Source organism: Heterodontus francisci, chromosome 49, assembly GCF_036365525.1.
Source record: "Heterodontus francisci isolate sHetFra1 chromosome 49, sHetFra1.hap1, whole genome shotgun sequence".
Taxonomy (NCBI): Eukaryota; Metazoa; Chordata; class Chondrichthyes; order Heterodontiformes; family Heterodontidae; genus Heterodontus; species Heterodontus francisci.
In genome coordinates this window covers 8,213,785-8,241,109 of record NC_090419.1, presented here as the reverse complement: position 1 = coordinate 8,241,109, position 27,325 = coordinate 8,213,785, and positions in this window count along the sequence as shown.

Genomic DNA, 27,325 nt, shown 5'->3' with positions numbered 1-27,325 from the left:
CTCTGTGTTACTGAGTATTGGTGTTTATCGGACAGTGAGACTCTGTGTTACTGAGTATTGGTGTTTATCGGACAGTGAGACTCTGTGTTACTGAGTATTGGTGTTTATCGGACAGTGAGACTCTGTGTTACTGAGTATTGGTGTTTACAGGACAGTGAGACTCTGTGTTACTGAGTATTGGTGTTTACAGGACAGTGAGACTCTGTGTTACTGAGTATTGGTGTTTATCGTACAGTGAGACTCTGTTTTACTGAGTATTGGGGTTTATAGGACAGTGAGACTCTGTGTTACTGAGTATTGGTGTTTACAGGACAGTGAGACTCTGTGTTACTGAGTATTGGTGTTTATAGGACAGTGAGACTCTGTGTTACTGAGTATTGGTGTTTATAGGACAGTGAGACTCTGTGTTACTGAGTATTGGTGTTTATCGGACAGTGAGACTCTGTGTTATTGAGTATTGGGGTTTATAGGACAGTGAGACTCTGTGTTACTGAGTATTGGGGTTTACAGGACAGTGAGACTCTGTGTTACTGAGTATTGGTGTTTATAGGACAGTGAGACTCTGTGTTACTGAGTATTGGTGTTTACAGGACAGTGAGACTCTGTGTTACTGAGTATTGGTGTTTATCGTACAGTGAGACTCTGTGTTACTGAGTATTGGTGTTTACAGGACAGTGAGACTCTGTGTTACTGAGTATTGGTGTTTATAGGACAGTGAGACTCTGTGTTACTGAGTATTGGTGTTTATCGTACAGTGAGACTCTGTGTTACTGAGTATTGGTGTTTACAGGACAGTGAGACTCTGTGTTACTGAGTATTGGTGTTTATAGGACAGTGAGACTCTGTGTTACTGAGTATTGGGGTTTATCGGACTGTGAGACTCTGTTACTGAGTATTGGGGTTTACTGGACAGTGAGACTCTGTGTTACTGAGTATTGGTGTTTATCGGACAGTGAGACTCTGTGTTACTGAGTATTGGTGTTTATCGGACAGTGAGACTCTGTGTTACTGAGTATTGGTGTTTATCGGACAGTGAGACTCTGTGTTACTGAGTATTGGTGTTTACAGGACAGTGAGACTCTGTGTTACTGAGTATTGGTGTTTACAGGACAGTGAGACTCTGTGTTACTGAGTATTGGTGTTTATCGTACAGTGAGACTCTGTGTTACTGAGTATTGGGGTTTATAGGACAGTGAGACTCTGTGTTACTGAGTATTGGTGTTTATAGGACAGTGAGACTCTGTGTTACTGAGTATTGGTGTTTATAGGACAGTGAGACTCTGTGTTACTGAGTATTGGTGTTTATAGGACAGTGAGACTCTGTGTTACTGAGTATTGGGGTTTACTGGACAGTGAGACTCTGTGTTACTGAGTATTGGGATTTACAGGACAGTGAGACTCTGTGTTACTGAGTATTGGTGTTTACAGGACAGTGAGACTCTGTTACTGAGTATTGGGGTTTATAGGACAGTGAGACTCTGTGTTACTGAGTATTGGTGTTTATAGGACAGTGAGACTCTGTGTTACTGAGTATTGGTGTTTACAGGACAGTGAGACTCTGTGTTACTGAGTATTGGTGTTTACAGGACAGTGAGACTCTGTGTTACTGAGTATTGGTGTTTATAGGACAGTGAGACTCTGTGTTACTGAGTATTGGTGTTTATAGGACAGTGAGACTCTGTGTTACTGAGTATTGGTGTTTATAGGACAGTGAGACTCTGTGTTACTGAGTATTGGGGTTTACTGGACAGTGAGACTCTGTGTTACTGAGTATTGGTGTTTATAGGACATTGAGACTCTGTGTTACTGAGTATTGGTGTTTATCGTACAGTGAGACTCTGTGTTACTGAGTATTGGGGTTTACTGGACAGTGAGACTCTGTGTTACTGAGTATTGGTGTTTATCGGACAGTGAGACTCTGTGTTACTGAGTATTGGTGTTTATCGGACAGTGAGACTCTGTGTTACTGAGTATTGGTGTTTATCGGACAGTGAGACTCTGTGTTACTGAGTATTGGTGTTTACAGGACAGTGAGACTCTGTGTTACTGAGTATTGGTGTTTACAGGACAGTGAGACTCTGTGTTACTGAGTATTGGTGTTTATCGTACAGTGAGACTCTGTGTTACTGAGTATTGGGGTTTATAGGACAGTGAGACTCTGTGTTACTGAGTATTGGTGTTTACAGGACAGTGAGACTCTGTGTTACTGAGTATTGGTGTTTATAGGACAGTGAGACTCTGTGTTACTGAGTATTGGTGTTTATAGGACAGTGAGACTCTGTGTTACTGAGTATTGGTGTTTATCGGACAGTGAGACTCTGTGTTATTGAGTATTGGGGTTTATAGGACAGTGAGACTCTGTGTTACTGAGTATTGGGGTTTACAGGACAGTGAGACTCTGTGTTACTGAGTATTGGTGTTTATAGGACAGTGAGACTCTGTGTTACTGAGTATTGGTGTTTATCGGACAGTGAGACTCTGTGTTACTGAGTATTGGTGTTTATAGGACAGTGAGACTCTGTGTTACTGAGTATTGGTGTTTATAGGACAGTGAGACTCTGTGTTACTGAGTATTGGTGTTTATCGGACAGTGAGACTCTGTGTTACTGAGTATTGGGGTTTACAGGACAGTGAGACTCTGTGTTACTGAGTATTGGTGTTTATAGGACAGTGAGACTCTGTGTTACTGAGTATTGGTGTTTATAGGACAGTGAGACTCTGTGTTACTGAGTATTGGGGTTTACAGGACAGTGAGACTCTGTGTTACTGAGTATTGGTGTTTATAGGACCGTGAGACTCTGTGTTACTGAGTATTGGGGTTTACTGGACAGTGAGACTCTGTGTTACTGAGTATTGGTGTTTACAGGACAGTGAGACTCTGTTACTGAGTATTGGGGTTTATAGGACAGTGAGACTCTGTGTTACTGAGTATTGGTGTTTATAGGACAGTGAGACTCTGTGTTACTGAGTATTGGTGTTTACAGGACAGTGAGACTCTGTGTTACTGAGTATTGGTGTTTACAGGACAGTGAGACTCTGTGTTACTGAGTATTGGTGTTTATAGGACAGTGAGACTCTGTGTTACTGAGTATTGGTGTTTATAGGACAGTGAGACTCTGTGTTACTGAGTATTGGGGTTTACTGGACAGTGAGACTCTGTGTTACTGAGTATTGGTGTTTATAGGACAGTGAGACTCTGTGTTACTGAGTATTGGTGTTTATCGTACAGTGAGACTCTGTGTTACTGAGTATTGGTGTTTACAGGACAGTGAGACTCTGTGTTACTGAGTATTGGTGTTTACAGGACAGTGAGACTCTGTGTTACTGAGTATTGGTGTTTACAGGACAGTGAGACTCTGTGTTACTGAGTATTGGTGTTTACAGGACAGTGAGACTCTGTGTTACTGAGTATTGGTGTTTACAGGACAGTGAGACTCTGTGTTACTGAGTATTGGTGTTTACAGGACAGTGAGACTCTGTGTTACTGAGTATTGGTGTTTACAGGACAGTGAGACTCTGTGTTACTGAGTATTGGTGTTTATAGGACAGTGAGACTCTGTGTTACTGAGTATTGGGGTTTATAGGACAGTGAGACTCTGTGTTACTGAGTATTGGTGTTTACAGGACAGTGAGACTCTGTGTTACTGAGTATTGGTGTTTATAGGACAGTGAGACTCTGTGTTACTGAGTATTGGGGTTTATAGGACAGTGAGACTCTGTGTTACTGAGTATTGGTGTTTATCGTACAGTGAGACTCTGTGTTACTGAGTATTGGTGTTTACAGGACAGTGAGACTCTGTGTTACTGAGTATTGGTGTTTACAGGACAGTGAGACTCTGTGTTACTGAGTATTGGTGTTTACAGGACAGTGAGACTCTGTGTTACTGAGTATTGGTGTTTATCGTACAGTGAGACTCTGTGTTACTGAGTATTGGTGTTTACAGGACAGTGAGACTCTGTGTTACTGAGTATTGGTGTTTATAGGACAGTGAGACTCTGTGTTACTGAGTATTGGTGTTTATCGTACAGTGAGACTCTGTGTTACTGAGTATTGGTGTTTACAGGACAGTGAGACTCTGTGTTACTGAGTATTGGTGTTTATAGGACAGTGAGACTCTGTGTTACTGAGTATTGGGGTTTATCGGACTGTGAGACTCTGTTACTGAGTATTGGGGTTTACTGGACAGTGAGACTCTGTGTTACTGAGTATTGGTGTTTATCGGACAGTGAGACTCTGTGTTACTGAGTATTGGTGTTTATCGGACAGTGAGACTCTGTGTTACTGAGTATTGGTGTTTATCGGACAGTGAGACTCTGTGTTACTGAGTATTGGTGTTTACAGGACAGTGAGACTCTGTGTTACTGAGTATTGGTGTTTACAGGACAGTGAGACTCTGTGTTACTGAGTATTGGTGTTTATCGTACAGTGAGACTCTGTGTTACTGAGTATTGGGGTTTATAGGACAGTGAGACTCTGTGTTACTGAGTATTGGTGTTTACAGGACAGTGAGACTCTGTGTTACTGAGTATTGGTGTTTATAGGACAGTGAGACTCTGTGTTACTGAGTATTGGTGTTTATAGGACAGTGAGACTCTGTGTTACTGAGTATTGGTGTTTATCGGACAGTGAGACTCTGTGTTATTGAGTATTGGGGTTTATAGGACAGTGAGACTCTGTGTTACTGAGTATTGGGGTTTACAGGACAGTGAGACTCTGTGTTACTGAGTATTGGTGTTTATAGGACAGTGAGACTCTGTGTTACTGAGTATTGGTGTTTACAGGACAGTGAGACTGTGTTACTGAGTATTGGTGTTTATCGTACAGTGAGACTCTGTGTTACTGAGTATTGGTGTTTACAGGACAGTGAGACTCTGTGTTACTGAGTATTGGTGTTTACAGGACAGTGAGACTCTGTGTTACTGAGTATTGGTGTTTACAGGACAGTGAGACTCTGTGTTACTGAGTATTGGTGTTTATCGTACAGTGAGACTCTGTGTTACTGAGTATTGGTGTTTACAGGACAGTGAGACTCTGTGTTACTGAGTATTGGTGTTTATAGGACAGTGAGACTCTGTGTTACTGAGTATTGGTGTTTATCGTACAGTGAGACTCTGTGTTACTGAGTATTGGTGTTTACAGGACAGTGAGACTCTGTGTTACTGAGTATTGGTGTTTATAGGACAGTGAGACTCTGTGTTACTGAGTATTGGGGTTTATCGGACTGTGAGACTCTGTTACTGAGTATTGGGGTTTACTGGACAGTGAGACTCTGTGTTACTGAGTATTGGTGTTTATCGGACAGTGAGACTCTGTGTTACTGAGTATTGGTGTTTATCGGACAGTGAGACTCTGTGTTACTGAGTATTGGTGTTTACAGGACAGTGAGACTCTGTGTTACTGAGTATTGGTGTTTACAGGACAGTGAGACTCTGTGTTACTGAGTATTGGTGTTTATCGTACAGTGAGACTCTGTGTTACTGAGTATTGGGGTTTATAGGACAGTGAGACTCTGTGTTACTGAGTATTGGTGTTTACAGGACAGTGAGACTCTGTGTTACTGAGTATTGGTGTTTATAGGACAGTGAGACTCTGTGTTACTGAGTATTGGTGTTTATAGGACAGTGAGACTCTGTGTTACTGAGTATTGGTGTTTATAGGACAGTGAGACTCTGTGTTACTGAGTATTGGGGTTTACTGGACAGTGAGACTCTGTGTTACTGAGTATTGGGATTTACAGGACAGTGAGACTCTGTGTTACTGAGTATTGGTGTTTACAGGACAGTGAGACTCTGTTACTGAGTATTGGGGTTTATAGGACAGTGAGACTCTGTGTTACTGAGTATTGGTGTTTATAGGACAGTGAGACTCTGTGTTACTGAGTATTGGTGTTTACAGGACAGTGAGACTCTGTGTTACTGAGTATTGGTGTTTACAGGACAGTGAGACTCTGTGTTACTGAGTATTGGTGTTTATAGGACAGTGAGACTCTGTGTTACTGAGTATTGGTGTTTATAGGACAGTGAGACTCTGTGTTACTGAGTATTGGGGTTTACTGGACAGTGAGACTCTGTGTTACTGAGTATTGGTGTTTATAGGACAGTGAGACTCTGTGTTACTGAGTATTGGTGTTTATAGGACATTGAGACTCTGTGTTACTGAGTATTGGTGTTTATCGTACAGTGAGACTCTGTGTTACTGAGTATTGGTGTTTACAGGACAGTGAGACTCTGTGTTACTGAGTATTGGTGTTTACAGGACAGTGAGACTCTGTGTTACTGAGTATTGGTGTTTACAGGACAGTGAGACTCTGTGTTACTGAGTATTGGTGTTTACAGGACAGTGAGACTCTGTGTTACTGAGTATTGGTGTTTATAGGACAGTGAGACGCTGTGTTACTGAGTATTGGTGTTTATCGGACAGTGAGACTCTGTGTTACTGACTATTGGTGTTTACAGGACAGTGAGACTCTGTGTTACTGAGTATTGGTGTTTACAGGACAGTGAGACGCTGTGTTACTGAGTATTGGTGTTTATAGGACAGTGAGACTCTGTGTTACTGAGTATTGGGGTTTATCGGACTGTGAGACTCTGTTACTGAGTATTGGGGTTTACTGGACAGTGAGACTCTGTGTTACTGAGTATTGGTGTTTATCGGACAGTGAGACTCTGTGTTACTGAGTATTGGTGTTTATCGGACAGTGAGACTCTGTGTTACTGAGTATTGGTGTTTATCGGACAGTGAGACTCTGTGTTACTGAGTATTGGTGTTTACAGGACAGTGAGACTCTGTGTTACTGAGTATTGGTGTTTACAGGACAGTGAGACTCTGTGTTACTGAGTATTGGTGTTTATCGTACAGTGAGACTCTGTGTTACTGAGTATTGGTGTTTATCGGACAGTGAGACTCTGTGTTACTGAGTATTGGTGTTTACAGGACAGTGAGACTCTGTGTTACTGAGTATTGGTGTTTACAGGACAGTGAGACTCTGTGTTACTGAGTATTGGTGTTTATCGTACAGTGAGACTCTGTGTTACTGAGTATTGGTGTTTACAGGACAGTGAGACTCTGTGTTACTGAGTATTGGTGTTTATCGTACAGTGAGACTCTGTGTTACTGAGTATTGGTGTTTACAGGACAGTGAGACTCTGTGTTACTGAGTATTGGGGTTTATAGGACAGTGAGACTCTGTGTTACTGAGTATTGGTGTTTACAGGACAGTGAGACTCTGTGTTACTGAGTATTGGTGTTTATAGGACAGTGAGACTCTGTGTTACTGAGTATTGGTGTTTATAGGACAGTGAGACTCTGTGTTACTGAGTATTGGTGTTTATCGGACAGTGAGACTCTGTGTTATTGAGTATTGGGGTTTATAGGACAGTGAGACTCTGTGTTACTGAGTATTGGGGTTTACAGGACAGTGAGACTCTGTGTTACTGAGTATTGGTGTTTATCGGACAGTGAGACTCTGTGTTACTGAGTATTGGTGTTTATAGGACAGTGAGACTCTGTGTTACTGAGTATTGGTGTTTATAGGACAGTGAGACTCTGTGTTACTGAGTATTGGTGTTTATCGGACAGTGAGACTCTGTGTTACTGAGTATTGGGGTTTACAGGACAGTGAGACTCTGTGTTACTGAGTATTGGTGTTTATAGGACAGTGAGACTCTGTGTTACTGAGTATTGGTGTTTATAGGACAGTGAGACTCTGTGTTACTGAGTATTGGTGTTTACAGGACAGTGAGACCCTGTGTTACTGAGTATTGGTGTTTATCGGACAGTGAGACTCTGTGTCACTGAGTATTGGTGTTTATCGTACAGTGAGACTCTGTGTTACTGAGTATTGGTGTTTATAGGACAGTGAGACTCTGTGTTACTGAGTATTGGTGTTTATCGGACAGTGAGACTCTGTGTTACTGAGTATTGGTGTTTATCGGACAGTGAGACTCTGTGTCACTGAGTATTGGTGTTTATAGGACAGTGAGACTCTGTGTTACTGAGTATTGGTGTTTATCGGACAGTGAGACTCTGTGTTACTGAGTATTGGTGTTTACAGGACAGTGAGACTCTGTGTTACTGAGTATTGGTGTTTGCAGGACAGTGAGACTCTGTGTTACTGAGTATTGGTGTTTATAGGACAGTGAGACTCTGTGTTACTGAGTATTGGTGTTTATAGGACAGTGAGACTCTGTGTTACTGAGTATTGGTGTTTATAGGACAGTGAGACTCTGTGTTACTGAGTATTGGTGTTTGTAGGACAGTGAGACTCTGTGTTACTGAGTATTGGGGTTTACAGGACAGTGTGACTCTGTGTTTCTGAGTATTGGTGTTTATAGGACAGTGAGACTCTGTGTTACTGAGTATTGGTGTTTACAGGACAGTGAGACTCTGTGTTACTGAGTATTGGTGTTTATAGGACAGTGAGACTCTGTGTTACTGAGTATTGGTGTTTATCGTACAGTGAGACTCTGTGTTACTGAGTATTGGGGTTTACAGGACAGTGAGACTCTGTGTTACTGAGTATTGGTGTTTATAGGACAGTGAGACTCTGTGTTACTGAGTATTGGTGTTTATAGGACAGTGAGACGCTGTGTTACTGAGTATTGGTGTTTATCGGACAGTGAGACTCTGTGTTACTGACTATTGGTGTTTACAGGACAGTGAGACTCTGTGTTACTGAGTATTGGTGTTTGCAGGACAGTGAGACTCTGTGTTACTGAGTATTGGGGTTTACAGGACAGTGAGACTCTGTGTTACTGAGTATTGGTGTTTATAGGACAGTGAGACTCTGTGTTCCTGAGTATTGGGGTTTATCGGACAGTGAGACTCTGTGTTACTGAGTATTGGTGTTTACAGGACAGTGAGACTCTGTGTTACTGAGTATTGGTGTTTATAGGACAGTGAGACTCTGTGTCACTGAGTATTGGTGTTTATCGTACAGTGAGACTCTGTGTTACTGAGTATTGGTGTTTATAGGACAGTGAGACTCTGTGTTACTGAGTATTGGTGTTTACAGGACAGTGAGACTCTGTGTTACTGAGTATTGGTGTTTACAGGACAGTGAGACTCTGTGTTACTGAGTATTGGTGTTTACAGGACAGTGAGACTCTGTGTTACTGAGTATTGGTGTTTACAGGACACTGAGACTCTGTGTTACTGAGTATTGGTGTTTACAGGCCAGTGAGACTCTGTGTTACTGAGTATTGGTGTTTACAGGACAGTGAGACTCTGTGTTACTGAGTATTGGTGTTTACAGGACAGTGAGACTCTGTGTTACTGAGTATTGGTGTTTACAGGACACTGAGACTCTGTGTTACTGAGTATTGGTGTTTACAGGACAGTGAGACTCTGTGTTACTGAGTATTGGTGTTTACAGGACAGTGAGACTCTGTGTTACTGAGTATTGGTGTTTACTGGACAGTGAGACTCTGTGTTACTGAGTATTGGTGTTTACAGGACAGTGAGACTCTGTGTTACTGAGTATTGGTGTTTATAGGACAGTGAGACTCTGTGTTACTGAGTATTGGTGTTTACAGGACACTGAGACTCTGTGTTACTGAGTATTGGTGTTTATCGTACAGTGAGACTCTGTGTTACTGAGTATTGGTGTTTATAGGACTGTGAGACTCTGTGTAACTGAGTATTGGTGTTTACAGGACAGTGAGACTCTGTGTAACTGAGTATTGGTGTTTACAGGACAGTGAGACTCTGTGTTACTGAGTATTGGTGTTTACAGGACAGTGAGACTCTGTGTTACTGAGTATTGGGGTTTATAGGACAGTGAGACTCTGTGTCACTGAGTATTGGTGTTTATCGTACAGTGAGACTCTGTGTTACTGAGTATTGGTGTTTATAGGACAGTGAGACTCTGTGTAACTGAGTATTGGTGTTTATAGGACAGTGAGACTCTGTGTTACTGAGTATTGGTGTTTATAGGACAGTGAGACTCTGTGTCACTGAGTTTTGATGTTTATCGTACAGTGAGACTCTGTGTTACTGAGTATTGGTGTTTATAGGACGGTGAGACTCTGTGTAACTGAGTATTGGTGTTTATAGGACAGTGAGACTCTGTGTTACTGAGTATTGGTGTTTATAGGACAGTGAGACTCTGTGTTACTGAGTATTGGTGTTTATCGTACAGTGAGACTCTGTGTTACTGAGTATTGGTGTTTATAGGACAGTGAGACTCTGTGTAACTGAGTATTGGTGTTTACAGGACAGTGAGACTCTGTGTTACTGAGTATTGGTGTTTATAGGACAGTGAGACTCTGTGTTACTGAGTATTGGGGTTTATAGGACAGTGAGACTCTGTGTTACTGAGTATTGGTGTTTACAGGACAGTGAGACTCTGTGTTACTGAGTATTGGTGTTTATCGGACAGTGAGACTCTGTGTTACTGAGTATTGGTGTTTACAGGACAGTGAGACTCTGTGTTACTGAGTATTGGTGTTTATCGGACAGTGAGACTCTGTGTTACTGAGTATTGGTGTTTACAGGACAGTGAGACTCTGTGTTACTGAGTATTGGTGTTTATAGGACAGTGAAACTCTGTGTTACTGAGTATTGGTGTTTATCGGACAGTGAGACTCTGTGTTACTGAGTATTGGTGTTTACAGGACAGTGAGACTCTGTTACTGAGTATTGGTGTTTATAGGACAGTGAGACTCTGTGTTACTGAGTATTGGTGTTTACAGGACAGTGAGACTCTGTGTTACTGAGAATTGGTGTTTATAGGACAGTGAGACTCTGTGTTACTGAGTATTGGTGTTTATCGGACAGTGAGACTCTGTGTTAATGAGTATTGGTGTTTACAGGACAGTGAGACGCTGTGTTACTGAGTATTGGTGTTTATAGGACAGTGAGACGCTGTGTTACTGAGTATTGGTGTTTATCGGACAGTGAGACTCTGTGTTACTGAGTATTGGTGTTTATAGGACAGTGAGACTCTGTGTTACTGAGTATTGGTGTTTGCAGGACAGTGAGACTCTGTGTTACTGAGTATTGGGGTTTACAGGACAGTGAGACTCTGTGTTACTGAGTATTGGTGTTTGCAGGACAGTGAGACTCTGTGTTACTGAGTATTGGTGTTTGCAGGACAGTGAGACTCTGTGTTACTGAGTATTGGGGTTTACAGGACAGTGAGACTCTGTGTTACTGAGTATTGGTGTTTATAGGACAGTGAGACTCTGTGTTCCTGAGTATTGGGGTTTATCGGACAGTGAGACTCTGTGTTACTGAGTATTGGTGTTTACAGGACAGTGAGACTCTGTGTTACTGAGTATTGGTGTTTATAGGACAGTGAGACTCTGTGTTCCTGAGTATTGGGGTTTATCGGACAGTGAGACTCTGTGTTACTGAGTATTGGTGTTTATAGGACAGTGAGACTCTGTGTTCCTGAGTATTGGGGTTTATCGGACAGTGAGACTCTGTGTTACTGAGTATTGGTGTTTATAGGACAGTGAGACTCTGTGTTACTGAGTATTGGTGTTTATAGGACAGTGAGACTCTGTGTTACTGAGTATTGGTGTTTATAGGACAGTGAGACTCTGTGTTACTGAGTATTGGTGTTTATAGGACAGTGAGACTCTGTGTTACTGAGTATTGGTGTTTATAGGACAGTGAGACTCTGTGTTACTGAGTATTGGTGTTTATAGGACAGTGAGACTCTGTGTTACTGAGTATTGGTGTTTATCGGACAGTGAGACTCTGTGTTACTGAGTATTGGTGTTTATCGGACAGTGAGACTCTGTGTTACTGAGTATTGGTGTTTACAGGACAGTGAGACTCTGTGTTACTGAGTATTGGTGTTTATCGGACAGTGAGACTCTGTGTTCCTGAGTATTGGGGTTTACAGGACAGTGAGACTCTGTGTTACTGAGTATTGGTGTTTACAGGACAGTGAGACTCTGTGTTACTGAGTATTGGTGTTTATAGGACAGTGAGACTCTGTGTTATTGAGTATTGGTGTTTATAGGACAGTGAGACTCTGTGTTACTGAGTATTGGTGTTTACAGGACAGTGAGACTCTGTGTTACTGAGTATTGGTGTTTATAGGACAGTGAGACTCTGTGTTCCTGAGTATTGGGGTTTATCGGACAGTGAGACTCTGTGTTACTGAGTATTGGTGTTTATAGGACAGTGAGACTCTGTGTTACTGAGTATTGGTGTTTATAGGACAGTGAGACTCTGTGTTACTGAGTATTCGGGTTTATCGGACAGTGAGACTCTGTGTTACTGAGTATTGATGTTTATAGGACAGTGAGACTCTGTGTTACTGAGTATTGGTGTTTATAGGACAGTGAGACTCTGTGTTACTGAGTATTCGGGTTTATCGGACAGTGAGACTCTGTGTTACTGAGTATTGGTGTTTATAGGACAGTGAGACTCTGTGTTACTGAGTATTGGTGTTTATAGGACAGTGAGACTCTGTGTTCCTGAGTATTGGGGTTTATCGGACAGTGAGACTCTGTGTTACTGAGTATTGGTGTTTATAGGACAGTGAGACTCTGTGTTACTGAGTATTGGTGTTTATCGGACAGTGAGACTCTGTGTTACTGAGTATTGGTGTTTATCGGACAGTGAGACTCTGTGTTCCTGAGTATTGGGGTTTATCGGACAGTGAGACTCTGTGTTACTGAGTATTGGTGTTTATAGGACAGTGAGACTCTGTGTTACTGAGTATTGGTGTTTGCAGGACAGTGAGACTCTGTGTTACTGAGTATTGGTGTTTGCAGGACAGTGAGACTCTGTGTTACTGAGTATTGGGGTTTACAGGACAGTGAGACTCTGTGTTACTGAGTATTGGTGTTTATAGGACAGTGAGACTCTGTGTTCCTGAGTATTGGGGTTTATCGGACAGTGAGACTCTGTGTTACTGAGTATTGGTGTTTACAGGACAGTGAGACTCTGTGTTACTGAGTATTGGTGTTTATAGGACAGTGAGACTCTGTGTTCCTGAGTATTGGGGTTTATCGGACAGTGAGACTCTGTGTTACTGAGTATTGGTGTTTATAGGACAGTGAGACTCTGTGTTCCTGAGTATTGGGGTTTATCGGACAGTGAGACTCTGTGTTACTGAGTATTGGTGTTTATAGGACAGTGAGACTCTGTGTTCCTGAGTATTGGGTTTTACAGGACAGTGAGACTCTGTGTTTCTGAGTATTGGGGTTTACAGGACAGTGAGACTCTGTGTTACTGAGTATTGGTGTTTATAGGACAGTGAGACTCTGTGTTACTGAGTATTGGGGTTTACAGGACAGTGAGACTCTGTGTTACTGAGTATTGGGGTTTATAGGACAGTGAGAGTCTGTGTTACTGAGTATTGGTGTTTATCGGACAGTGAGACTCTGTGTTCCTGAGTATTGGGGTTTATCGGACAGTGAGACTCTGTGTTACTGAGTATTGGTGTTTATAGGACAGTGAGACTCTGTGTTACTGAGTATTGGTGTTTATAGGACAGTGAGACTCTGTGTTACTGAGTATTGGTGTTTATAGGACAGTGAGACTCTGTGTTACTGAGTATTGGTGTTTATCGGACAGTGAGACTCTGTGTTACTGAGTATTGGTGTTTATAGGACAGTGAGACTCTGTGTTACTGAGTATTGGTGTTTATAGGACAGTGAGACTCTGTGTTACTGAGTATTGGTGTTTATAGGACAGTGAGACTCTGTGTTACTGAGTATTGGTGTTTATAGGACAGTGAGACTCTGTGTTACTGAGTATTGGTGTTTATAGGACAGTGAGACTCTGTGTTACTGAGTATTGGTGTTTATAGGACAGTGAGACTCTGTGTTACTGAGTATTGGTGTTTATAGGACAGTGAGACTCTGTGTTACTGAGTATTGGTGTTTATAGGACAGTGAGACTCTGTGTTACTGAGTATTGGTGTTTATCGGACAGTGAGACTCTGTGTTACTGAGTATTGGTGTTTATCGGACAGTGAGACTCTGTGTTACTGAGTATTGGTGTTTACAGGACAGTGAGACTCTGTGTTACTGAGTATTGGTGTTTATCGGACAGTGAGACTCTGTGTTCCTGAGTATTGGGGTTTATCGGACAGTGAGACTCTGTGTTACTGAGTATTGGTGTTTATAGGACAGTGAGACCCTGTGTTACTGAGTATTGGTGTTTACAGGACAGTGAGACTCTGTGTTACTGAGTATTGGTGTTTATAGGACAGTGAGACTCTGTGTTACTGAGTATTGGTGTTTACAGGACAGTGAGACTCTGTGTTACTGAGTATTGGTGTTTATAGGACAGTGAGACTCTGTGTTACTGAGTATTGGTGTTTATCGGACAGTGAGACTCTGTGTTCCTGAGTATTGGGGTTTATCGGACAGTGAGACTCTGTGTTACTGAGTATTGGTGTTTATAGGACAGTGAGACTCTGTGTTACTGAGTATTGGTGTTTATAGGACAGTGAGACTCTGTGTTACTGAGTATTCGGGTTTATCGGACAGTGAGACTCTGTGTTACTGAGTATTGGTGTTTATAGGACAGTGAGACTCTGTGTTACTGAGTATTGGTGTTTATAGGACAGTGAGACTTTGTGTTACTGAGTATTGGTGTTTATAGGACAGTGAGACTCTGTGTTACTGAGTATTGGTGTTTATAGGACAGTGAGACTCTGTGTTACTGAGTATTGGTGTTTATAGGACAGTGAGACTCTGTGTTACTGAGTATTGGTGTTTACAGGACAGTGAGAGTCTGTGTTACTGAGTATTGGTGTTTATAGGACAGTGAGACTCTGTGTTACTGAGTATTGGTGTTTGCAGGACAGTGAGACTCTGTGTTACTGAGTATTGGTGTTTATAGGACAGTGAGACTCTGTGTTACTGAGTATTCGGGTTTATCGGACAGTGAGACTCTGTGTTACTGAGTATTGGTGTTTATAGGACAGTGAGACTCTGTGTTACTGAGTATTGGTGTTTATAGGACAGTGAGACTTTGTGTTACTGAGTATTGGTGTTTATAGGACAGTGAGACTCTGTGTTACTGAGTATTGGTGTTTATAGGACAGTGAGACTCTGTGTTACTGAGTATTGGTGTTTATAGGACAGTGAGACTCTGTGTTACTGAGTATTGGTGTTTACAGGACAGTGAGAGTCTGTGTTACTGAGTATTGGTGTTTATAGGACAGTGAGACTCTGTGTTACTGAGTATTGGTGTTTGCAGGACAGTGAGACTCTGTGTTACTGAGTATTGGTGTTTATCGGACAGTGAGACTCTGTGTTACTGAGTATTGGTGTTTATCGGACAGTGAGACTCTGTGTTACTGAGTATTGGTGTTTACAGGACAGTGAGACTCTGTGTTACTGAGTATTGGTGTTTATAGGACAGTGAGACTCTGTGTTACTGAGTATTGGTGTTTATCGGACAGTGAGACTCTGTGTTCCTGAGTATTGGGGTTTATCGGACAGTGAGACTCTGTGTTACTGAGTATTGGTGTTTATAGGACAGTGAGACTCTGTGTTACTGAGTATTGGTGTTTACAGGACAGTGAGACTCTGTGTTACTGAGTATTGGTGTTTATCGGACAGTGAGACTCTGTGTTACTGAGTATTGGTGTTTACAGGACAGTGAGACTCTGTGTTACTGAGTATTGGTGTTTATAGGACAGTGAGACTCTGTGTTACTGAGTATTGGTGTTTATCGGACAGTGAGACTCTGTGTTACTTAGTATTGGTGTTTATCGGACAGTGAGACTCTGTGTTCCTGAGTATTGGGGTTTATCGGACAGTGAGACTCTGTGTTACTGAGTATTGGTGTTTATACGACAGTGAGACTCTGTGTTACTGAGTATTGGTGTTTACAGGACAGTGAGACTCTGTGTTACTGAGTATTGGTGTTTATAGGACAGTGAGACTCTGTGTTCCTGAGTATTGGGGTTTATCGGACAGTGAGACTCTGTGTTACTGAGTATTGGTGTTTATAGGACAGTGAGACTCTGTGTTACTGAGTATTGGTGTTTATAGGACAGTGAGACTCTGTGTTACTGAGTATTCGGGTTTATCGGACAGTGAGACTCTGTGTTACTGAGTATTGGTGTTTATAGGACAGTGAGACTCTGTGTTACTGAGTATTGGTGTTTATAGGACAGTGAGACTCTGTGTTACTGAGTATTCGGGTTTATCGGACAGTGAGACTCTGTGTTACTGAGTATTGGTGTTTATAGGACAGTGAGACTCTGTGTTACTGAGTATTGGTGTTTATAGGACAGTGAGACTCTGTGTTACTGAGTATTCGGGTTTATCGGACAGTGAGACTCTGTGTTACTGAGTATTGGTGTTTATAGGACAGTGAGACTCTGTGTTACTGAGTATTGGTGTTTATCGGACAGTGAGACTCTGTGTTACTGAGTATTGGTGTTTATCGGACAGTGAGACTCTGTGTTCCTGAGTATTGGGGTTTATCGGACAGTGAGACTCTGTGTTACTGAGTATTGGTGTTTATAGGACAGTGAGACTCTGTGTTACTTAGTATTGGTGTTTACAGGACAGTGAGACTCTGTGTTACTGAGTATTGGTGTTTATAGGACAGTGAGACTCTGTGTTACTGAGTATTGGTGTTTACAGGACAGTGAGACTCTGTGTTACTGAGTATTGGTGTTTATAGGACAGTGAGACTCTGTGTTCCTGAGTATTGGGGTTTATCGGACAGTGAGACTCTGTGTTACTGAGTATTGGTGTTTATAGGACAGTGAGACTCTGTGTTACTGAGTATTGGTGTTTATAGGACAGTGAGACTCTGTGTTACTGAGTATTCGGGTTTATCGGACAGTGAGACTCTGTGTTACTGAGTATTGGTGTTTATAGGACAGTGAGACTCTGTGTTACTGAGTATTGGTGTTTATAGGACAGTGAGACTCTGTGTTACTGAGTATTCGGGTTTATCGGACAGTGAGACTTTGTGTTACTGAGTATTGGTGTTTATAGGACAGTGAGACTCTGTGTTACTGAGTATTGGTGTTTATAGGACAGTGAGACTCTGTGTTACTGAGTATTCGGGTTTATCGGACAGTGAGACTCTGTGTTACTGAGTATTGGTGTTTATAGGACAGTGAGACTCTGTGTTACTGAGTATTGGTGTTTATAGGACAGTGAGACTCTGTGTTACTGAGTATTGGTGTTTATAGGACAGTGAGACTCTGTGTTACTGAGTATTGGGGTTTATAGGACAGTGAGACTCTGTGTTACTGAGTATTGGTGTTTACAGGACAGTGAGACTCTGTGTTACTGAGTATTGGTGTTTACAGGACAGTGAGACTCTGTGTTACTGAGTATTGGTGTTTATAGGACAGTGAGACTCTGTGTTACTGAGTATTGGGGTTTATAGGACAGTGAGACTCTGTGTCACTGAGTATTGGTGTTTACAGGACAGTGAGACTCTGTGTTACTGAGTATTGGGGTTTATAGGACAGTGAGACTCTGTGTTACTGAGTATTGGTGTTTATAGGACAGTGAGACTCTGTGTTACTGAGTATTGGTGTTTATAGGACAGTGAGACTCTGTGTTACTGAGTATTGGTGTTTATAGGACAGTGAGACTCTGTGTTACTGAGTATTGGTGTTTATTGGACAGTGTGACTCTGTGTTACTGAGTATTGGGGTTTACAGGACAGTGAGACTCTGTTACTGAGTATTGTTGTTTACAGGACAGTGAGACTCTGTGTTACTGAGTATTGGTGTTTATGGGACAGTGAGACTCTGTGTTACTGAGTATTGGGGTTAATAGGACAGTGAGACTCTGTGTTACTGAGTATTGGTGTTTACAGGACAGTGAGACTCTGTGTTACTGAGTATTGGTGTTTATAGGACAGTGAGACTCTGTGTTACTGAGTATTGGTTTTTATAGGACAGTGAGACTCTGTTTCTGAGTATTGGTGTTTGCAGGACAGTGAGACTCTGTGTTACTGAGTATTGGTGTTTACTGGACAGTGAGATTCTGTGTTACTGAGTATTGGTGTTTATAGGACAGTGAGACTCTGTGTTACTGAGTATTGGTGTTTATAGGACAGTGAGACTCTGTGTTACTGAGTATTGGGGTTTATAGGACAGTGAGACTCTGTGTTACTGAGTATTGGTGTTTACAGGACAGTGAGACTCTGTGTTACTGAGTATTGGTGTTTACAGGACAGTGAGACTCTGTGTTACTGAGTATTGGTGTTTATAGGACAGTGAGACTCTGTGTTACTGAGTATTGGGGTTTATAGGACAGTGAGACTCTGTGTCACTGAGTATTGGTGTTTACAGGACAGTGAGACTCTGTGTTACTGAGTATTGGGGTTTATAGGACAGTGAGACTCTGTGTTACTGAGTATTGGTGTTTATAATACAGTGAGACTCTGTGTTACTGAGTATTGGTGTTTATAGGACAGTGAGACTCTGTGTTACTGAGTATTGGTGTTTATAGGACAGTGAGACTCTGTGTTACTGAGTATTGGTGTTTATTGGACAGTGTGACTCTGTGTTACTGAGTATTGGGGTTTACAGGACAGTGAGACTCTGTTACTGAGTATTGTTGTTTACAGGACAGTGAGACTCTGTGTTACTGAGTATTGGTGTTTATGGGACAGTGAGACTCTGTGTTACTGAGTATTGGGGTTAATAGGACAGTGAGACTCTGTGTTACTGAGTATTGGTGTTTACAGGACAGTGAGACTCTGTGTTACTGAGTATTGGTGTTTACAGGACAGTGAGACTCTGTGTTACTGAGTATTGGTGTTTACAGGACAGTGAGACTCTGTGTTACTGAGTATTGGTGTTTACAGGACAGTGAGACTCTGTGTCACTGAGTATTGGTTTTTATAGGACAGTGTGACTCTGTGTTACTGAGTATTGGGGATTACAGGACAGTGTGACTCTGTGTTACTGAGTATTGGTGTTTACAGGACAGTGAGACTCTGTGTTACTGAGTATTGGTGTTTATAGGACAGTGATACTCTGTGTTACTGAGTATTGGTGTTTATCGGACAGTGAGACTCTGTGTTCCTGAGTATTGGGATTTCTAGGACAGTGAGACTCTGTGTTACTGAGTAATGATGTTTACAGGACAGTGAGACTCTGTGTTACTGAGTATTGGTGTTTATAGGACAGTGAGACTCTGTGACTGAGTATTGGTGTTTACAGGACAGTGAGACTCTGTGTTACTGAGTATTGGTGTTTATAGGACAGTAAGACTCTGTGTTACTGAGTATTGGTGTTTATAGGACAGTGAGACTCTGTGTTACTGAGTATTGGTGTTTATAGGACAGTGAGACTCTGTGTTACTGAGTATTGGGGTTTACAGGACACTGAGACTCTGTGTTACTGAGTATTGGTGTTTACTGGACATTGAGACTCTGTGTTACTGAGTATTGGTGTTTATAGGACAGTGAGACTCTGTGTTACTGAGTATTGGGGTTTATAGGACAGTGAGACTCTGTGTTACTGAGTATTGGTGTTTATAGGACAGTGAGACTCTGTGTTACTGAGTATTGGTGTTTACAGGACAGTGAGACTCTGTGTTACTGAGTATTGGTGTTTGCAGGACAGTGAGACTCTGTGTTACTGAGTATTGGTGTTTATAGGACAGTGAGACTCTGTGTTACTGAGTATTGGTGTTTACAGGACAGTGAGACTCTGTGTTACTGAGTATTCGGGTTTACAGGACAGTGAGACTCTGTGTTACTGAGTATTGGTGTTTCTCGGACAGTGAGACTCTGTGTTACTGAGTATTGGTGTTTCTCGGACAGTGAGACTCTGTGTTACTGAGTATTGGTGTTTATAGGACAGTGAGACTCTGTGTTACTGAGTATTGGGGTTTACAGGACAGTGAGACTCTGTGTTACTGAGTATTGGTGTTTATAGGACAGTGAGACTCTGTGTTACTGAGTATTGGTGTTTATAGGACAGTGAGACTCTGTGTTACTGAGTATTGGTGTTTATAGGACAGTGAGACTCTGTGTTACTGAGTATTGGGGTTTACAGGACAGTGAGACTCTGTGTTCCTGAGTATTGGTGTTTATAGGACAGTGAGACTCTGTGTTCCTGAGTATTCGGGTTTTACAGGACAGTGAGACTCTGTGTTACTGAGTATTGGGGTTTACAGGACAGTGAGACTCTGTGTTACTGAGTATTGGTGTTTATAGGACAGTGAGACTCTGTGTTACTGAGTATTGGGGTTTACAGGACAGTGATACTCTGTGTTACTGAGTATTGGGGTTTATAGGACAGTGAGAGTCTGTGTTACTGAGTATTGGTGTTTATCGGACAGTGAGACTCTGTGTTCCTGAGTATTGGGGTTTATCGGACAGTGAGACTCTGTGTTACTGAGTATTGGTGTTTATAGGACAGTGAGACTCTGTGTTACTGAGTATTGGTGTTTATAGGACAGTGAGACTCTGTGTTACTGAGTATTGGTGTTTATAGGACAGTGAGACTCTGTGTTACTGAGTATTGGTGTTTATCGGACAGTGAGACTCTGTGTTACTGAGTATTGGTGTTTATAGGACAGTGAGACTCTGTGTTACTGAGTATTGGTGTTTATAGGACAGTGAGACTCTGTGTTACTGAGTATTGGTGTTTATAGGACAGTGAGACTCTGTGTTACTGAGTATTGGTGTTTATAGGACAGTGAGACTCTGTGTTACTGAGTATTGGTGTTTATAGGACAGTGAGACTCTGTGTTACTGAGTATTTGTGTTTATAGGACTGTGAGACTCTGTGTTACTGAGTATTGGTGTTTATAGGACAGTGAGACTCTGTGTTACTGAGTATTGGTGTTTATCGGACAGTGAGACTCTGTGTTACTGAGTATTGGTGTTTATCGGACAGTGAGACTCTGTGTTACTGAGTATTGGTGTTTACAGGACAGTGAGACTCTGTGTTACTGAGTATTGGTGTTTATCGGACAGTGAGACTCTGTGTTCCTGAGTATTGGGGTTTATCGGACAGTGAGACTCTGTGTTACTGAGTATTGGTGTTTATAGGACAGTGAGACTCTGTGTTATTGAGTATTGGTGTTTATAGGACAGTGAGACTCTGTGTTACTGAGTATTGGTGTTTACAGGACAGTGAGACTCTGTGTTACTGAGTATTGGTGTTTATAGGACAGTGAGACTCTGTGTTCCTGAGTATTGGGGTTTATCGGACAGTGAGACTCTGTGTTACTGAGTATTGGTGTTTATAGGACAGTGAGACTCTGTGTTACTGAGTATTGGTGTTTATAGGACAGTGAGACTCTGTGTTACTGAGTATTCGGGTTTATCGGACAGTGAGACTCTGTGTTACTGAGTATTGGTGTTTATAGGACAGTGAGACTCTGTGTTACTGAGTATTGGTGTTTATAGGACAGTGAGACTCTGTGTTACTGAGTATTCGGGTTTATCGGACAGTGAGACTCTGTGTTACTGAGTATTGGTGTTTATAGGACAGTGAGACTCTGTGTTACTGAGTATTGGTGTTTATAGGACAGTGAGACTCTGTGTTACTGAGTATTCGGGTTTATCGGACAGTGAGACTCTGTGTTACTGAGTATTGGTGTTTATAGGACAGTGAGACTCTGTGTTACTGAGTATTGGTGTTTATCGGACAGTGAGACTCTGTGTTACTGAGTATTGGTGTTTATCGGACAGTGAGACTCTGTGTTCCTGAGTATTGGGGTTTATCGGACAGTGAGACTCTGTGTTACTGAGTATTGGTGTTTATAGGACAGTGAGACTCTGTGTTACTGAGTATTGGTGTTTGCAGGACAGTGAGACTCTGTGTTACTGAGTATTGGTGTTTGCAGGACAGTGAGACTCTGTGTTACTGAGTATTGGGGTTTACAGGACAGTGAGACTCTGTGTTACTGAGTATTGGTGTTTATAGGACAGTGAGACTCTGTGTTCCTGAGTATTGGGGTTTATCGGACAGTGAGACTCTGTGTTACTGAGTATTGGTGTTTACAGGACAGTGAGACTCTGTGTTACTGAGTATTGGTGTTTATAGGACAGTGAGACTCTGTGTTCCTGAGTATTGGGGTTTATCGGACAGTGAGACTCTGTGTTACTGAGTATTGGTGTTTATAGGACAGTGAGACTCTGTGTTCCTGAGTATTGGGGTTTATCGGACAGTGAGACTCTGTGTTACTGAGTATTGGTGTTTATAGGACAGTGAGACTCTGTGTTCCTGAGTATTGGGTTTTACACGACAGTGAGACTCTGTGTTACTGAGTATTGGGGTTTACAGGACAGTGAGACTCTGTGTTACTGAGTATTGGTGTTTATAGGACAGTGAGACTCTGTGTTACTGAGTATTGGGGTTTACAGGACAGTGAGACTCTGTGTTACTGAGTATTGGGGTTTATAGGACAGTGAGAGTCTGTGTTACTGAGTATTGGTGTTTATCGGACAGTGAGACTCTGTGTTCCTGAGTATTGGGGTTTATCGGACAGTGAGACTCTGTGTTACTGAGTATTGGTGTTTATAGGACAGTGAGACTCTGTGTTACTGAGTATTGGTGTTTATAGGACAGTGAGACTCTGTGTTACTGAGTATTGGTGTTTATAGGACAGTGAGACTCTGTGTTACTGAGTATTGGTGTTTATCGGACAGTGAGACTCTGTGTTACTGAGTATTGGTGTTTATAGGACAGTGAGACTCTGTGTTACTGAGTATTGGTGTTTATAGGACAGTGAGACTCTGTGTTACTGAGTATTGGTGTTTATAGGACAGTGAGACTCTGTGTTACTGAGTATTGGTGTTTATAGGACAGTGAGACTCTGTGTTACTGAGTATTGGTGTTTATAGGACAGTGAGACTCTGTGTTACTGAGTATTGGTGTTTATAGGACAGTGAGACTCTGTGTTACTGAGTATTGGTGTTTATAGGACAGTGAGACTCTGTGTTACTGAGTATTGGTGTTTATAGGACAGTGAGACTCTGTGTTACTGAGTATTGGTGTTTATCGGACAGTGAGACTCTGTGTTACTGAGTATTGGTGTTTACCGGACAGTGAGACTCTGTGTTACTGAGTATTGGTGTTTACAGGACAGTGAGACTCTGTGTTACTGAGTATTGGTGTTTATCGGACAGTGAGACTCTGTGTTCCTGAGTATTGGGGTTTATCGGACAGTGAGACTCTGTGTTACTGAGTATTGGTGTTTATAGGACAGTGAGACCCTGTGTTACTGAGTATTGGTGTTTACAGGACAGTGAGACTCTGTGTTACTGAGTATTGGTGTTTATAGGACAGTGAGACTCTGTGTTACTGAGTATTGGTGTTTACAGGACAGTGAGACTCTGTGTTACTGAGTATTGGTGTTTATAGGACAGTGAGACTCTGTGTTACTGAGTATTGGTGTTTATCGGACAGTGAGACTCTGTGTTCCTGAGTATTGGGGTTTATCGGACAGTGAGACTCTGTGTTACTGAGTATTGGTGTTTATAGGACAGTGAGACTCTGTGTTACTGAGTATTGGTGTTTATAGGACAGTGAGACTCTGTGTTACTGAGTATTCGGGTTTATCGGACAGTGAGACTCTGTGTTACTGAGTATTGGTGTTTATAGGACAGTGAGACTCTGTGTTACTGAGTATTGGTGTTTATAGGACAGTGAGACTTTGTGTTACTGAGTATTGGTGTTTATAGGACAGTGAGACTCTGTGTTACTGAGTATTGGTGTTTATAGGACAGTGAGACTCTGTGTTACTGAGTATTGGTGTTTATAGGACAGTGAGACTCTGTGTTACTGAGTATTGGTGTTTACAGGACAGTGAGAGTCTGTGTTACTGAGTATTGGTGTTTATAGGACAGTGAGACTCTGTGTTACTGAGTATTGGTGTTTGCAGGACAGTGAGACTCTGTGTTACTGAGTATTGGTGTTTATAGGACAGTGAGACTCTGTGTTACTGAGTATTCGGGTTTATCGGACAGTGAGACTCTGTTACTGAGTATTGGTGTTTATAGGACAGTGAGACTCTGTGTTACTGAGTATTGGTGTTTATAGGACAGTGAGACTTTGTGTTACTGAGTATTGGTGTTTATAGGACAGTGAGACTCTGTGTTACTGAGTATTGGTGTTTATAGGACAGTGAGACTCTGTGTTACTGAGTATTGGTGTTTATAGGACAGTGAGACTCTGTGTTACTGAGTATTGGTGTTTACAGGACAGTGAGAGTCTGTGTTACTGAGTATTGGTGTTTATAGGACAGTGAGACTCTGTGTTACTGAGTATTGGTGTTTGCAGGACAGTGAGACTCTGTGTTACTGAGTATTGGTGTTTATCGGACAGTGAGACTCTGTGTTACTGAGTATTGGTGTTTATCGGACAGTGAGACTCTGTGTTACTGAGTATTGGTGTTTACAGGACAGTGAGACTCTGTGTTACTGAGTATTGGTGTTTATAGGACAGTGAGACTCTGTGTTACTGAGTATTGGTGTTTATCGGACAGTGAGACTCTGTGTTCCTGAGTATTGGGGTTTATCGGACAGTGAGACTCTGTGTTACTGAGTATTGGTGTTTATAGGACAGTGAGACTCTGTGTTACTGAGTATTGGTGTTTACAGGACAGTGAGACTCTGTGTTACTGAGTATTGGTGTTTATAGGACAGTGAGACTCTGTGTTACTGAGTATTGGTGTTTACAGGACAGTGAGACTCTGTGTTACTGAGTATTGGTGTTTATAGGACAGTGAGACTCTGTGTTACTGAGTATTGGTGTTTATCGGACAGTGAGACTCTGTGTTACTTAGTATTGGTGTTTATCGGACAGTGAGACTCTGTGTTCCTGAGTATTGGGGTTTATCGGACAGTGAGACTCTGTGTTACTGAGTATTGGTGTTTATAGGACAGTGAGACTCTGTGTTACTGAGTATTGGTGTTTACAGGACAGTGAGACTCTGTGTTACTGAGTATTGGTGTTTATAGGACAGTGAGACTCTGTGTTCCTGAGTATTGGGGTTTATCGGACAGTGAGACTCTGTGTTACTGAGTATTGGTGTTTATAGGACAGTGAGACTCTGTGTTACTGAGTATTGGTGTTTATAGGACAGTGAGACTCTGTGTTACTGAGTATTCGGGTTTATCGGACAGTGAGGCTCTGTGTTACTGAGTATTGGTGTTTATAGGACAGTGAGACTCTGTGTTACTGAGTATTGGTGTTTATAGGACAGTGAGACTCTGTGTTACTGAGTATTCGGGTTTATCGGACAGTGAGACTCTGTGTTACTGAGTATTGGTGTTTATAGGACAGTGAGACTCTGTGTTACTGAGTATTGGTGTTTATAGGACAGTGAGACTCTGTGTTACTGAGTATTCGGGTTTATCGGACAGTGAGACTCTGTGTTACTGAGTATTGGTGTTTATAGGACAGTGAGACTCTGTGTTACTGAGTATTGGTGTTTATCGGACAGTGAGACTCTGTGTTACTGAGTATTGGTGTTTATCGGACAGTGAGACTCTGTGTTCCTGAGTATTGGGGTTTATCGGACAGTGAGACTCTGTGTTACTGAGTATTGGTGTTTATAGGACAGTGAGACTCTGTGTTACTTAGTATTGGTGTTTACAGGACAGTGAGACTCTGTGTTACTGAGTATTGGTGTTTATAGGACAGTGAGACTCTGTGTTACTGAGTATTGGTGTTTACAGGACAGTGAGACTCTGTGTTACTGAGTATTGGTGTTTATAGGACAGTGAGACTCTGTGTTCCTGAGTATTGGGGTTTATCGGACAGTGAGACTCTGTGTTACTGAGTATTGGTGTTTATAGGACAGTGAGACTCTGTGTTACTGAGTATTGGTGTTTATAGGACAGTGAGACTCTGTGTTACTGAGTATTCGGGTTTATCGGACAGTGAGACTCTGTGTTACTGAGTATTGGTGTTTATAGGACAGTGAGACTGTGTTACTGAGTATTGGTGTTTATAGGACAGTGAGACTCTGTGTTACTGAGTATTCGGGTTTATCGGACAGTGAGACTTTGTGTTACTGAGTATTGGTGTTTATAGGACAGTGAGACTCTGTGTTACTGAGTATTGGTGTTTATAGGACAGTGAGACTCTGTGTTACTGAGTATTCGGGTTTATCGGACAGTGAGACTCTGTGTTACTGAGTATTGGTGTTTATAGGACAGTGAGACTCTGTGTTACTGAGTATTGGTGTTTATAGGACAGTGAGACTCTGTGTTACTGAGTATTGGTGTTTATAGGACAGTGAGACTCTGTGTTACTGAGTATTGGGGTTTATAGGACAGTGAGACTCTGTGTTACTGAGTATTGGTGTTTACAGGACAGTGAGACTCTGTGTTACTGAGTATTGGTGTTTACAGGACAGTGAGACTCTGTGTTACTGAGTATTGGTGTTTATAGGACAGTGAGACTCTGTGTTACTGAGTATTGGGGTTTATAGGACAGTGAGACTCTGTGTCACTGAGTATTGGTGTTTACAGGACAGTGAGACTCTGTGTTACTGAGTATTGGGGTTTATAGGACAGTGAGACTCTGTGTTACTGAGTATTGGTGTTTATAGGACAGTGAGACTCTGTGTTACTGAGTATTGGTGTTTATAGGACAGTGAGACTCTGTGTTACTGAGTATTGGTGTTTATAGGACAGTGAGACTCTGTGTTACTGAGTATTGGTGTTTATTGGACAGTGTGACTCTGTGTTACTGAGTATTGGGGTTTACAGGACAGTGAGACTCTGTTACTGAGTATTGTTGTTTACAGGACAGTGAGACTCTGTGTTACTGAGTATTGGTGTTTATGGGACAGTGAGACTCTGTGTTACTGAGTATTGGGGTTAATAGGACAGTGAGACTCTGTGTTACTGAGTATTGGTGTTTACAGGACAGTGAGACTCTGTGTTACTGAGTATTGGTGTTGATAGGACAGTGAGACTCTGTGTTACTGAGTATTGGTTTTTATAGGACAGTGAGACTCTGTTTCTGAGTATTGGTGTTTGCAGGACAGTGAGACTCTGTGTTACTGAGTATTGGTGTTTACTGGACAGTGAGATTCTGTGTTACTGAGTATTGGTGTTTATAGGACAGTGAGACTCTGTGTTACTGAGTATTGGTGTTTATCGGACAGTGAGACTCTGTGTTACTGAGTATTGGTGTTGATAGGACAGTGAGACTCTGTGTTACTGAGTATTGGTGTTTATAGGACAGTGAGACTCTGTGTTACTGAGTATTGGTGTTTATAGGACAGTGAGACTCTGTGTTACTGAGTATTGGGGTTTATAGGACAGTGAGACTCTGTGTTACTGAGTATTGGTGTTTACAGGACAGTGAGACTCTGTGTTACTGAGTATTGGTGTTTACAGGACAGTGAGACTCTGTGTTACTGAGTATTGGTGTTTATAGGACAGTGA